The 12,027-nt window shown below is 39.1% G+C and overlaps 1 protein-coding gene and 1 long non-coding RNA gene across 6 annotated transcripts in view; one reads left to right on the top strand and one right to left on the bottom strand.

The window, feature by feature from the left end:
• Positions 1–11,964, top strand: part of LOC127574288 (uncharacterized) — a 29,923-nt gene extending 17,959 nt beyond the window's left edge. The window contains exon 3 of the long non-coding RNA XR_007956894.1: positions 10,964–11,964. This is a non-coding gene — a long non-coding RNA (uncharacterized LOC127574288). The remainder of the gene's footprint in view (positions 1–10,963) is intronic.
• Positions 1–12,027, bottom strand: part of trappc9 (trafficking protein particle complex subunit 9) — a 460,625-nt gene that overhangs the window by 303,922 nt on the left and 144,676 nt on the right. The gene's annotated exons all lie outside the window — the stretch shown is intronic.

Genomic DNA, 12,027 nt, shown 5'->3' with positions numbered 1-12,027 from the left:
GTCATTTGGAACTGGTCAAACTTTTGGACTGAAGGGAAAAATAAAATGTTGTGAGTAGCCTTTGCAATTTGTGCTGTTAAATATAAAACAATAATTTTGAATCCAGTTGGTAATTATTAAAATTCAAATCAACCATGGCAAAGTGAAAACTCAAAAATAATTGGAAGTTAATTTAGCTTAGTCGATCACCAAAGCACAAGATGGAGTTCCTGCCAATTATGCTCTCTTCCAAGGCTTCTACAAATAATAAAAACAAGAAATACAAGCAATAGTAGACCTTTCAACACCTCATACCCAGCCTGTCAGGACGAGGATGATGATGATGGTTGGCCAATGGGTGAATGTAGACAAAGGCTTGCGTGTAAAACCCTTCCATGTGGAAAAGCAGTGCATTAACAATAACCTCACAAACATAACAAGGAGAAGACATGGAGGGCAGGAGATGTGTGATAACTGGACACCTTGATTGACCTGTAGCCCTCCTCGACTGCCAGTCTCAGAGAACTGATTGTTCTTTGAATATGTCGGTTCCATTATTGGGATTTTCAATGGATAGCTTAGTTTCTTAAAATTATTTTCTAAACATAATTTAAAAACAATACACTATTCACCAAAAAGCTACAACAAAATCCAACAACGCAAACAGATGATCAATAATCCGAGTTCCATGCCTCATTCAATATGGCAATTTTTAAACAAGAAAATGTAGGTGGGTTGATGAGTAAGTCTGCAGATGACATGAAAATTAGTTGAGTTTTGGATAGTGAGGAAGGTTGTCAATGGATTCAGTAGGATATATAGACCAGTTGAAAATATGGGCAGAGAAATGGAAGGTGGAGTTTAATCCAGACAACTGTGAGGTATCATGCTTTGCAAGGTTAAATGCAAGAGGAAAGTATACATTAAATGGCAGGACTCTTGGGAGTACCGATGTACAGAGGGATCTTGGAATGCAAGTCCATAGCTCCTTGAAAGTAGCCACACCAGTAAATACAGTGGTAAAGATGGCAATTTGCATATTTGCCTTCATTGGTTGGGGTGTTGAGTATAAAAGTCAGGAGGTCATGTTACAACCATTTAAAACTTTGGTTAGGCCACATTTGGAGTACTGTGTGCAGTTCTGGTCATTACATTACAGGAAGGACGTGCAGGCTTTGTAGAGGGTGCAGAGGAGGTTCACCAGGATATTGCCTGGATTAGAGAGTAATAAGCTATAAAGGAGAGGTTGGACAAACTTGGATTGCTTTCTCTCTTATGTCGGAGACTGAGGGGCAACCTGATAGAAGGATGAGAGGGGAAAAGACAGGGTAGATAGTCAAATCTTCTTCCCCCTACCCGCCCCCCCACCCCCGAGTGGAAATGGCAAATACTAGAGGGCATAGGTTTAAGGTGAGAGGGGGGAAATTTAAAGCAGATTTCCAAACCATGTTTCTTTTTTCACAGAGAATGGAAGATGCCTGGAACACACTGGCTGAGGAGGTGGGGGAGGCAGAAATGAAAGCAACATTTGAGAGGCATTTAGACAGAAACATGAACAGGCAGGGAATAGAACAATATGGACCAGTTTACAAGATCAGTTCAATTTGGGAACATGGGATCAGTTTAATTTGGCATTGTGATCTGCACAGACATGGTGGGCCAAAGGGCCTGTTCCTCCGCTGTACTTTTCTATATTCCTATTTCTATGTCTCAATTCACTAATCACTGCAAATCTCATATGAAGCACTTCAAAATCTTTCGTAAGAGATGTGATAAAAAGAAACTGTGCAATACTTCATCACCCTCCTGCATAAGACAATTTACTTTTGTGTCTAGCTGAAACCTGATTAAATTAACACAAAATTACACATCATGAATTGACTAGAAATGGAGTATGTGCCCCACCTGCAGGTTGAGAGGATGATGAAACAATCTTGTTTCTGTTTTAACTGCATTTCCTTGGCTAATGATGGAATTCTATGGACATCAGAGAGAGAGGAAATTGCATCCAAAATTAACTTCTCTCCTGAAGAACACATGGGGTTGAGCAAAATACGTACTGTGCACAATAATGAAAAATTGTATACCATTAAATTGAAAGCTTAAAATTGATCGTCAATTGCTTAAACAATTGGTTCCAAATTCCAACATGCTAATACACCTGAATAATCCTTTTTATTTAAGAAAAAACAAGTTTCCATTTTTATCATTTGAAAAATTGGAATAAAATTAAGTTCATCTGGGAATCAACTAACATGTGCAATCTTAAAAAAATTCAGGGAATTTATGCTTTTCTCTCAGCTTCAATCGAGGTAAAATGAAGATGACCATAAGCTCTCAGTGAGGGAATGCTTCTCATTCAGCGATATTTTTGGCTTGAGGACAAGATCTGCAGTGCCACAGGTTTGCATGAATGTGGAGGTCAGAAAAGAATATTGCATTAAATGAAGAGTATGAGGTTATTGCTTTGACCAGCAGGAAGCAAGTTCAAGCAGAAATTGTATCAGAGGATCAAAGCATTCAATGTTTTTTTCCCCCTTATAAATATTAAGACACAAGACCAGATAATCCTGAACCTGCCTCGCTTCCTGGAAACACCTTCTACTGTTCCCACATGTCTGGTCTCAGTTTTCCAGAAGTAGAGAACCGACATACTAATGTCCACATGTGGAGAGATGCGGTGGAGCACTTTGAGTACCGACTAGACCACTGAGAAACTACCCACAGAGTGGTCGGACTTTACACAGCCCACATTTTTAAAAGTCTTTAAACATTTTCTAAATGTTGCTGTTGGTCAGAGACACTTAAACACTATTTCAATAGATTAAAATACAAAATAATTTACATAAAATTATGATATTCAGATACTAACAAATAAATAGTAAATTAACTCAGCATTTACCTGTTATCACAGGGTTGTCATTTATAAATTGATACTTTGCAGCACAGAGCTTAAGGGTCAGATGCAAACTGCAATCAGCTCCTCCAGCACACTGGTAATCTGCTGCTGAATTCATGTTTTAACACACACGTGCAGGAGTCCAAGACTTGCTAGATATTGAGCTGGCAGTTCTCTTTGAAACCACCAGCTGCAAGTAAGCACAATCCAGCACACACATCAGTAACCATCAAGAGCAGTAAGAATAATTTTTTTTTACCAGATCCATCCTCAAGCTTAGTTCTAAACTAACTCTATGACAGCTGGTATCCAAACTGCAACAGCAAGAGCTGAGTTAATAGACTGAGCATTTCCTGTTAACAGGCTAAAAATACTGTGCCTTTTTCCATTCAATGCTGGCTCAAGCTCATTTATTTCAGCATTCTGGAAGTCAATGTTTCAGAAGATAATAAATGAATGGCACACGCTCCTAGTTTTTTAATCCAAGAAACAAAAAAAATGTTAGAAGTGTGATTTTGCCCAAAAAGATAACTTACCACATCATAGTTTGAAAATAGGTGGAGCACACTTGCATGCGAGGAAACATTATAAAGGAAAAAAGGAAGTAGTTGAGCTAAATCTCAAACTGGGAAACAGTTTTGCATGAGCTGAAATTTCAGCTTGACAGATGGAAGTTCAGTCAGGAAAACATATCAGTTGAGTTTTGACTATTCCTGTGGTACGGAAGAGTGCTTTAGAACCACATGAGCTGAATAGTAGTACAGGCACTAGATTTTATGGAGATAGAAATATAAAATCTGTATGGAAGAGGATGGGGTCAGAAAAATCAAAGATTTGACAAAGTGCAGATGTTTAGACATAAAAGGTAACCAGGGAAAAGAATGGAGTAATGGCTTGTTCTTCTTAAAGTTTAATTGAGGAAAATGTAGTTCATCCAGTGATGGTGACAGATAATTTAAGTAAATTGATGAAGAAAGGTGGTGAAGAGGTAGAACTACAGACTTGCTGTCAGTGATCAGAAGGCAAAAGATTAAACCTCCTAGAAATTCACAAAGTGGAATGAACTTTGTTTGAAATGCTCAGGATACACTTAGGTACAAACAAAAAAGCCAGTTCTTTTTATTTTTAGATTGTTGAGGAGAAGCATTGGTGGAGGACGGTGTCAAAGTCTATAGAGGGACTGAGAAGGGAGAAGGCTCCATGGTACGAAAAAGTGTACCTTTTGTTACTTTGGGTAGTTTTCATGCTGTGAACTTTATTTGAAGAGACTTAAAGTCTCAGTTGCAAGAGGGACTGACAATTGCTTTGAAAGTCGAGAACACATTTATGGACTCAAGTGGAAAAACCACCACATTTCAACCTCGAAACAAAAACTGATACTTTCCAAAACTGAGAGGACAGCTTTTTGCTCAGCGAGGATAAGGCTAGGAAGAAAGATTTTGTCATCTGTTTAGTGGGAACAGAATTGAAGAATATTTTTGTAAGATGCATCATGGGTGCATCATGTTTAAAGAAAGCATAGGGGAGATGAAAGAGAAGCTAAATGGAGGCTGAATTGACTTCAAAGAGGTGGGCTAAATTTGAATTGTAAACTGCCACAAAAGTGCTCACTTTGGCTTTAACCAGTATGTTTAAATATCCTGCTCTTGACAAGTCAATCAATAGACCAAATACAAAGAAGGTTGCATGCCTTTCATGACAAACACGTTTCCCAGGCTTCAGTTTCCCTGTGGTTTCCACTACAACCCTCCACGCATCCCACCACCTCTCTCCCTTTCTGATTTCGAGTTGGGACCTTCTCCAGCAGGCTTTGTAATCTGCCAGCCTCCCAACCTTCAACCTAGCCAGCTCCAGAATATAAAATGATAAAGAAAAATTCAAAAAAGGGCCCGTCATTAAATCCAGCTGGGCCACAATATACCCAGTCATTAGACTTCCAAGCCACTAAAAGACACAGTCCCTCTCCATCTTTCCATAAATTTTAGGCTTGGGTTTAAAAGCCAGTGTTATTGAGCAATGGTATTTCAGTGACAAAGCAGCCAATAAGATTAGACAGAACAGAAAAGAAAGATTTATGGCTCCATTAATTGTAGTGAAAGAATCTGGATGTTATTTATGCTGTAGAGGTACTGTATCAAAAGCAGTACCAAAGGTATGCAAGTTTGGTACTTTCTTTTCCATTGGGGGGGAGACGGTAATGTGCGAGCATTGATATAAAAAGTGAGATTAATTGGAAGTGTCTCCACTGGTTGTTAGGTTAATTGATGACTGTAAATGACCACTCAAGTAGGTAGTTGATGGAAGAATCGGCAATTAATGAGCATTAATTAAAGAAAAGTTTACAAGAAAAGGGGAATGGGATTGATGGATGGTTCCAAGAACCAACATGGGCACAATGGGCCATAGGGGCACCTTCTATGTTGTGTATTGATATATCATATTTCCTTACATTTTAAAATACAAAATACCATCACATTAGATTCACCACATTTATCCCTTGATTTTTGCCTGACCTGGGTTTCAACCTCAGTATTCTAACATCAGCAAAGAGGCTGATGTAGGTCACTCAGACTCACAAGACTGCTCCATCATTTCCATCCACTTGAGAGGGTGAGAAGAAACACTTGAGAGGGTGAGAAGAAAAAGATTTAATAACAACTTGAGGGGCAACTTTTTTTTTGACAGAGGGGGTAGTCAGTTTATGGAATGAGCTGCCAGGGGAAGTGGTTGAGGCAGGTACAATAATGACTTTAAAAATACAGTTGGACAAAGGTAACAATTTAGGATCAGATTCTAGGAATTTTCCTGACGATGCATACCAGCGAAATTTCTTAACCTTTGTTAAAAAGCAGAAACAGCTGTATTTACTATAAATTTGAAATAAAAGTTCACAACCTGAAGGTCACAACCTGAAACATTAACTGTTTCTCAATCCACAGATGCCACCCAACCTGGTGAGTATCTCCAGCATTCCCCATTTTAATCACACACAGAATGAAGATTGGTGGCAGTTATTTTGCAAATGACAAAGATTGGTGGAGCTGTTGATAGTGTGAAGGATAGTCTCAGGCTATAAGGCAATATTGATGTGTTAGTAAAATGGGCTGAAAAATGCCAGATGGAGTTCAATCTGATAAATGTGAGGTGATGAATTTTGAGGGTAGAACATACACCATGAACAGCAGAGTTCTAGGGAATATTGTGGAACAGAGGGACCTTGGTATGGAAGTCCAAAGATCCTTGAAGGTGACAGCACAAGTAGTTATAACACCGTTAAGGCACAAGGGATACTGGCCTTCAGTCAGGACATTGAATACAAGGACAGGGAAGTTATGTTCCAACTTTTATAAAGTATTTGTCAGACCTAAGCTGAACTACTGAGTGCAGTTTCAGTCAACACAACATAGAAAAGCTGTGATAGCACTGGAGAGGGTGCAGAGCAGATTCACTGGGACTTTAGCAGAAAAGTTCCATGCCAGGCATGAGGAGAGACAAGAGGAGAGAAGCAAGAGAGGAGATTGCTGGGGCCTTGACAGAGATTTTTATATTCCTTTTAGCCACAGGCAAAATCCCAGAGGACTGGAGAATAGCCAATGTTGTTCCTTTGTTTAAGAAGGGAAATGAGGACAAACCAGGAAATTATAGGCCAGCAGCCTTACATTAGTGGTAGGGAAATTACTGGAGGAGATTCTTAGGGATAGGATTTACTCACATTTGGATAAGCATGGACTTATTAAAGCTCTTCTATCCAGATGCATCACGGCTTGGTATGGCAACTGCTCTGCCCAAGACCACAAGAAATTGCAAAGAGTTGTGAACACAGACCAATCTTTCATGAAAACCAGCCTTCCCTCCATTGACTTTACCTACTCTTCCCACTGCCTCGGCACGGTAGCATAGCGGTTAGCGCGACACTATTACAGCGCCAGCGATTGGGGTTCAATTCCCGCTGTAAGGAGTTTGTACGTTCTCCTGTGTCTGCGTGGGTTTCCTCTGGGTGCTCCGGTTTCCTCCCACATTGCAAAGACGTACGGGTAGGTTAATTTGGATTTAAAATGGGCGGCACAGACTTGTTGGGCTGGAAGGGCCTGTTACCACAATGTAAATAAAATTTTTAAAATTTAAAAACAGCCAACATGATCAAAGACTCCCTCCCACCCCAGTCCTTCTTTCTTCTCCCCTCTTTTATTGGGCAGAAGATAGAAAAGCTTGAAAATCCACACCACCAGGCTCAAGGACAGCTTCTATCCCACTGTTATATGACTCTTGAATTATCATGTATGATTCCAGTGTTACAAGACTCTTGAATTATCTTGAACTCGATCTCTCAATCTACCTCATTATGGTCCTTGGACTTTGTCTACCTGCACTGCACTTTCTCTGTAACTGTAATGCTATATTCTGCATTCTGTTATCACTTTTCCTTTTGTACTACCTCAATGTACTTATGTTTGGAACACTGTCTGGATGGAATGCAAAACAAAGTTTTCGCTGTTTCACTGTATCTCAGTGCATGTGACAACAATAAACCAATTACTTAGGAGCATTGATATACAAAGTGATCTCAGGGTGCAAGTCCATAGCTCCCTAAAAGTGACAACACAAGAAGATAGGGCGGTAAGGAAGGCCTACAGCATTCTTGCCTTCGTTAGTTAGCTCACCGAGTGTAAAAACTGGGAAGTCATGTTGCAGCTGTATAAAATTTTGGTTCGGCCATATTTGGAGTATTGTATGCAGTTCTGGTCACTACATTATAGGAAGGATATGAAGTCTTTGGAGGATGTAAAAGAGGTTCATCAGTTTGTTGGCTGGATTGGAGAGTATAGCCAGAAAGGAGAGACTGGACAAACTTAGACTGCTTTCTCTGGAGAGTCGGAGGTCAAGGGGCGACCTTATAGCAGTACATAAAATTATGAGAGGTATAGATAGGGTAGAGAGTCAGTCTTTTTCCATGGGGTGGACAAAATACTGGAGGCCACAGATTTATGGGGAGAATGGGTAAAGTTCTAAAGAGATGTGCAAGGCAAGTTTTTTTTAAATTACACAGAGAATGGTAGGTGCCTGGAACGCATTGCCATGGGAGGTGGTGGAATCAGATACAATAGCAATACTTAACATGCATTTTGACAGGCACATGAACAGGCAGGGATGGAGGGATACAGACCACATCCAGTCAGATGAGATTAGTTCAAACTGGCAACATGGTCGGCACAGACATCATGGCCCGAAGACCCTGTTCCTGTGCTGTACTGTACTGTTAGATGTTCCTGGCTACTTCTGTTTTCCCTGGAGCAGAGGAGACATGATTCAGATATATAAAATTACATGGGGTATAGATAAGGTAGACTGCAGGAAACTTTTCCCCAAATCAGAAGTAGATACAACTAGAGGACATAGATTCAGGATAAGGGGCAAGAGATTTAGATAGAATCCAAAAAGGGATTTTTCCTGCAAACTCCCAGTATGGCACTTTTTATTATATACTGTACAAACCCTCCATACAAGTCTTCTTGCTTGAGCAAAGGAAAACCAGAAATATCTGTGATGCTCTCATCAAACTAGTGTTTTATATATTTTGATCACAGCATCTTATAAGCAATAGCCAAAAAACTTCCAACCCATTTTGCAACTGCAACAAGTTGCTAAGCTATTTTACAGATATAATGCACTACTGCTGCTTTAATATTGGCAACATTTTATCTGGTTGGGAGTTTCCCACTTTGGGGTCATTGAAATGAGGATACATGCAGATCCAGTTTTGCTTGGGTACATCACTGGTCCATTCAGCATTGCCCTCCTGCCATGATTCTTGTGATGTTACCATCTTTGATTATGAAATGGTTCACCAGAGGAATGTTAATCGGGTGCCTATATTTGGATCAATGGTGAATTTCAATTATTTTACTTTGATTTGGAAGTCCAAAGAGTGGTGGTAGGGGACTGGTGGTATCTGTTGCTATCTCCCTGCATTCCAAGCACCAGTTTACCGTTAATAATACCTTAACTCTTGAGTGTCAATGATTCCCTCCCAGCACTGGGTGCTACTTCCTAAAATAGCATTAAAATTGCCAGGGATAAATCAGATTGTTAATAGTTATATGGAGAAATATTTACCCAAATAGTACATCAAGTCTTTTTGACCATCTATTGATTTCAAAATCTGTATTGCATTTCTGCAGAAGTTTTAATACATTAGAAAAAACAAACTCAGAAAAATTGATATGAAAAAGGCACCTTACCACAACTGAAGATCAAAGTAATAGATAAAACATTTTATCAGCAACCATTGTTTTGCATTTACTATCCTTGATAAAGTAAGTAACTTCTGATATTTTATCAAATGAAGCTTCTTTTGAAGCAGAAATTGAATCAAATCCATTAAAATAGTTGATAAAATTCATTGTTACTTTCTCAAATTGTTTGGTAAAAGAAAAACTCGTGTTTGAATTTTCAGAAATAGATTCCACATGTACAGGAAGAAACCTGGGGACAAGTTTATAGATGCATATGTTCAAACAAGAGCTTTGTGAGAAATGGAAGTAAACATGGCAATCACCCTTAGCTCATAAGCATGGTTACATTCAGAGTTCAAGACTGCAGATAATTTTATGTCTGCCTCTGAAGTCATTTTCAGAATAATCATTTTGTATAGTAACGTACATCATGTGCTTATTTTATGTCTTGAAACTAAGAATACACAACAGTATGGCATGTAAGACACAGCAATTCACATTAGATATCCTATAATTAACAATAATGGGAAGAGAGGATATGGTTTTTGTGAAGGATATGGTGTTAGAGCTCAGTTCAAGGTCAACACATGCACTGAGATTGCCATCTGTCTGGTTCAGCCTTCTGGGAGGCCAGCAAGAGAAACAAAATTGATTGCATAAATAAAGAAATCCTAGCACAGCCCAAAACATGGTTTCAGTCTTGCCAGTGTTTACACCAAAGGAATTGCAGCATAATAAAAAATGTTAAATGATCAATTTGACAGCAGAGGTGACTTAAGGGTTTCATTGGGGAAGGGGGTAATGGGGGACTTTGGATAAGATCAGTCCTGATTTAACCTTGACCTAAACTCATTTTTATGATAAATAAAGTAAAAATATGGAAGAATCAAATGATTGATCCATCACAGGATATCACAGATTGGCTTGTTGAATGAGTTTTGATTGCAGCAGTTGAGTAAATGAAAAAGCATACAGGAGTGAGATAGTTCCGCTGGTTGAGTGGTGTCACAACAACAACCTCGCACTCAACGTCAGCAAGACCAAGGAATTGATTGTGCACTTCAGGAAGGAGAAGTTAGGAGAACACACGCCAGTCCTCATTGAGGGGTCAGTGGTGGAAAGGGTGAGCAGCTTCAAGTTCCCGGGCATCAACATCTCAGAGGATCTATCCTTGGCCCAACATATTGACGCCATCACGAAGGCAGCATGCCAGTGGCTCTACTTCGTTACAAGTTTGAGGAGATTTGGTATGTCACCGAAGACTCTTGAAAATTTCTACAGATGTACAGTGGAGAGCATTCTGACTGGTTGCATCACAGCCTAGTAGGGAGGCTCCAATGTGCAGAATCAAAAGAGGCTGCAGAGGGATTGCAGACTCAGCCAGCTCCATCACAGGCACAACCCTCCCCACCATCAAGGACATCTTCAAGAGGCAGTGCCTCAAGAAGGCAGCATCCATCACTAAGGACCCACACCAGGACATGCCCTCTTCTCATTACTACCATCAGGGAGATGGTCCAGGAGCCTGAAGACCCACACTCAATGATTTAGGAACAGCTTCTTCCCTTCTGCCATCAGATTTCTGAATGGTCCATGAACATTAATTCATTATTCCTTTTTTGCACTATTTATTTTGTAATTTATAGTAATTTTATGTCTTTGTACTGTTGTTGCAAAATTTCATGACATACAAGTCAGTAATAACAAACCTGATTCTTAAATGGACTTTTTGCTGTGCCTCAGGAATGGGACCATATTAATTCAAATAACAGTTAACATGACGTTGGAAAATAACATCATTAAAGTACTGTCACTTTTAACTGAGCAATTTTGTAAACTTTTCTTGTTCAAGGTATGGTCCTGCAGCACCAGATAAAGGAAGAAGATAAAGAACAAAAAGAAATTACATCAACTCAGATAATATTAAAATGAGGAAACCACAATGGCAAAATTTGCTGACACCAATCATTTTAAACACATCTCTCACAAAACTCCCTTTATTTCACAACTTAATCTCCTTGCCAAAAGCAAATGTCTCTTTCCCAGTTCTGGCAAAGGGTCTCTGACCTGAAACATTATCTGTGTCTCTTTCCACAGATGCATCTGACCTGCTGAGTACCATCATTTAGAGTTTCTCTGATTTTCATTAAGTTTTGTAGGTCAAGTGCTGGAGATTTATGCACTTCAAATTGAAAGTGGTTACAGAGATAATAGACTTCATGCAGAGGGCCATTAGAATTGCCCGAACAAGGAGTACTGTTGAAATCAACATTGCTTCAGGTAAATAGTTGCTGTTTCTGAAGAAATCAGGAAACTGATGGTATAGGAGTTGCCACAATGCATCTTATTATTGTCATTTGAAAATATACTTAAATAGGCAATAAAATGTAAACTGTATCTTCACTTGATCTCCCAAAATCATGAGCTACTAATGCTGGACACTAATGCCCCGAGAAAGTACTTTGGAGCAAATGTAGCCACAGCTTTGACACTTTCTTTGCAAGTAAACAGTCCTGTCTTTTGTTGTTCAATGCATCTTGTCAATTGTTAATGGCATTTTTTTCTATAATCAGTGATGCCATGCTGGAAGTGGGAACTACTTTTTACTTACCAAGCCTACAACAACTCCATATCACTTCAAATGCCAAATAGTATTCTTCATCGGAGTCAAAGATATTTTCAACATTTGCCACCAAGATATTTTATAGCATGGTGTGAGGAAATACTTAATAACAATGTTATTAAAGAGTAAACAGGTGAATGCAGAAAGAGCAATGTTCAGTTTTAATTAAATCTCCAATAAATTATGGAAATTCTCTGCAGATTTCTACTTATTTTAGGAGATGAGTAATTTAAATGACCTATTATGCCTGTGAAAAATAGAACAAAACCTTCAATTAAAAAGGGTTAAGATTT

This window comes from Pristis pectinata, chromosome 9, assembly GCF_009764475.1.
Source record: "Pristis pectinata isolate sPriPec2 chromosome 9, sPriPec2.1.pri, whole genome shotgun sequence".
NCBI classification, from domain to species: domain Eukaryota; kingdom Metazoa; phylum Chordata; class Chondrichthyes; order Rhinopristiformes; family Pristidae; genus Pristis; species Pristis pectinata.
This window is presented reverse-complemented; position numbering and strand designations above follow the sequence as displayed.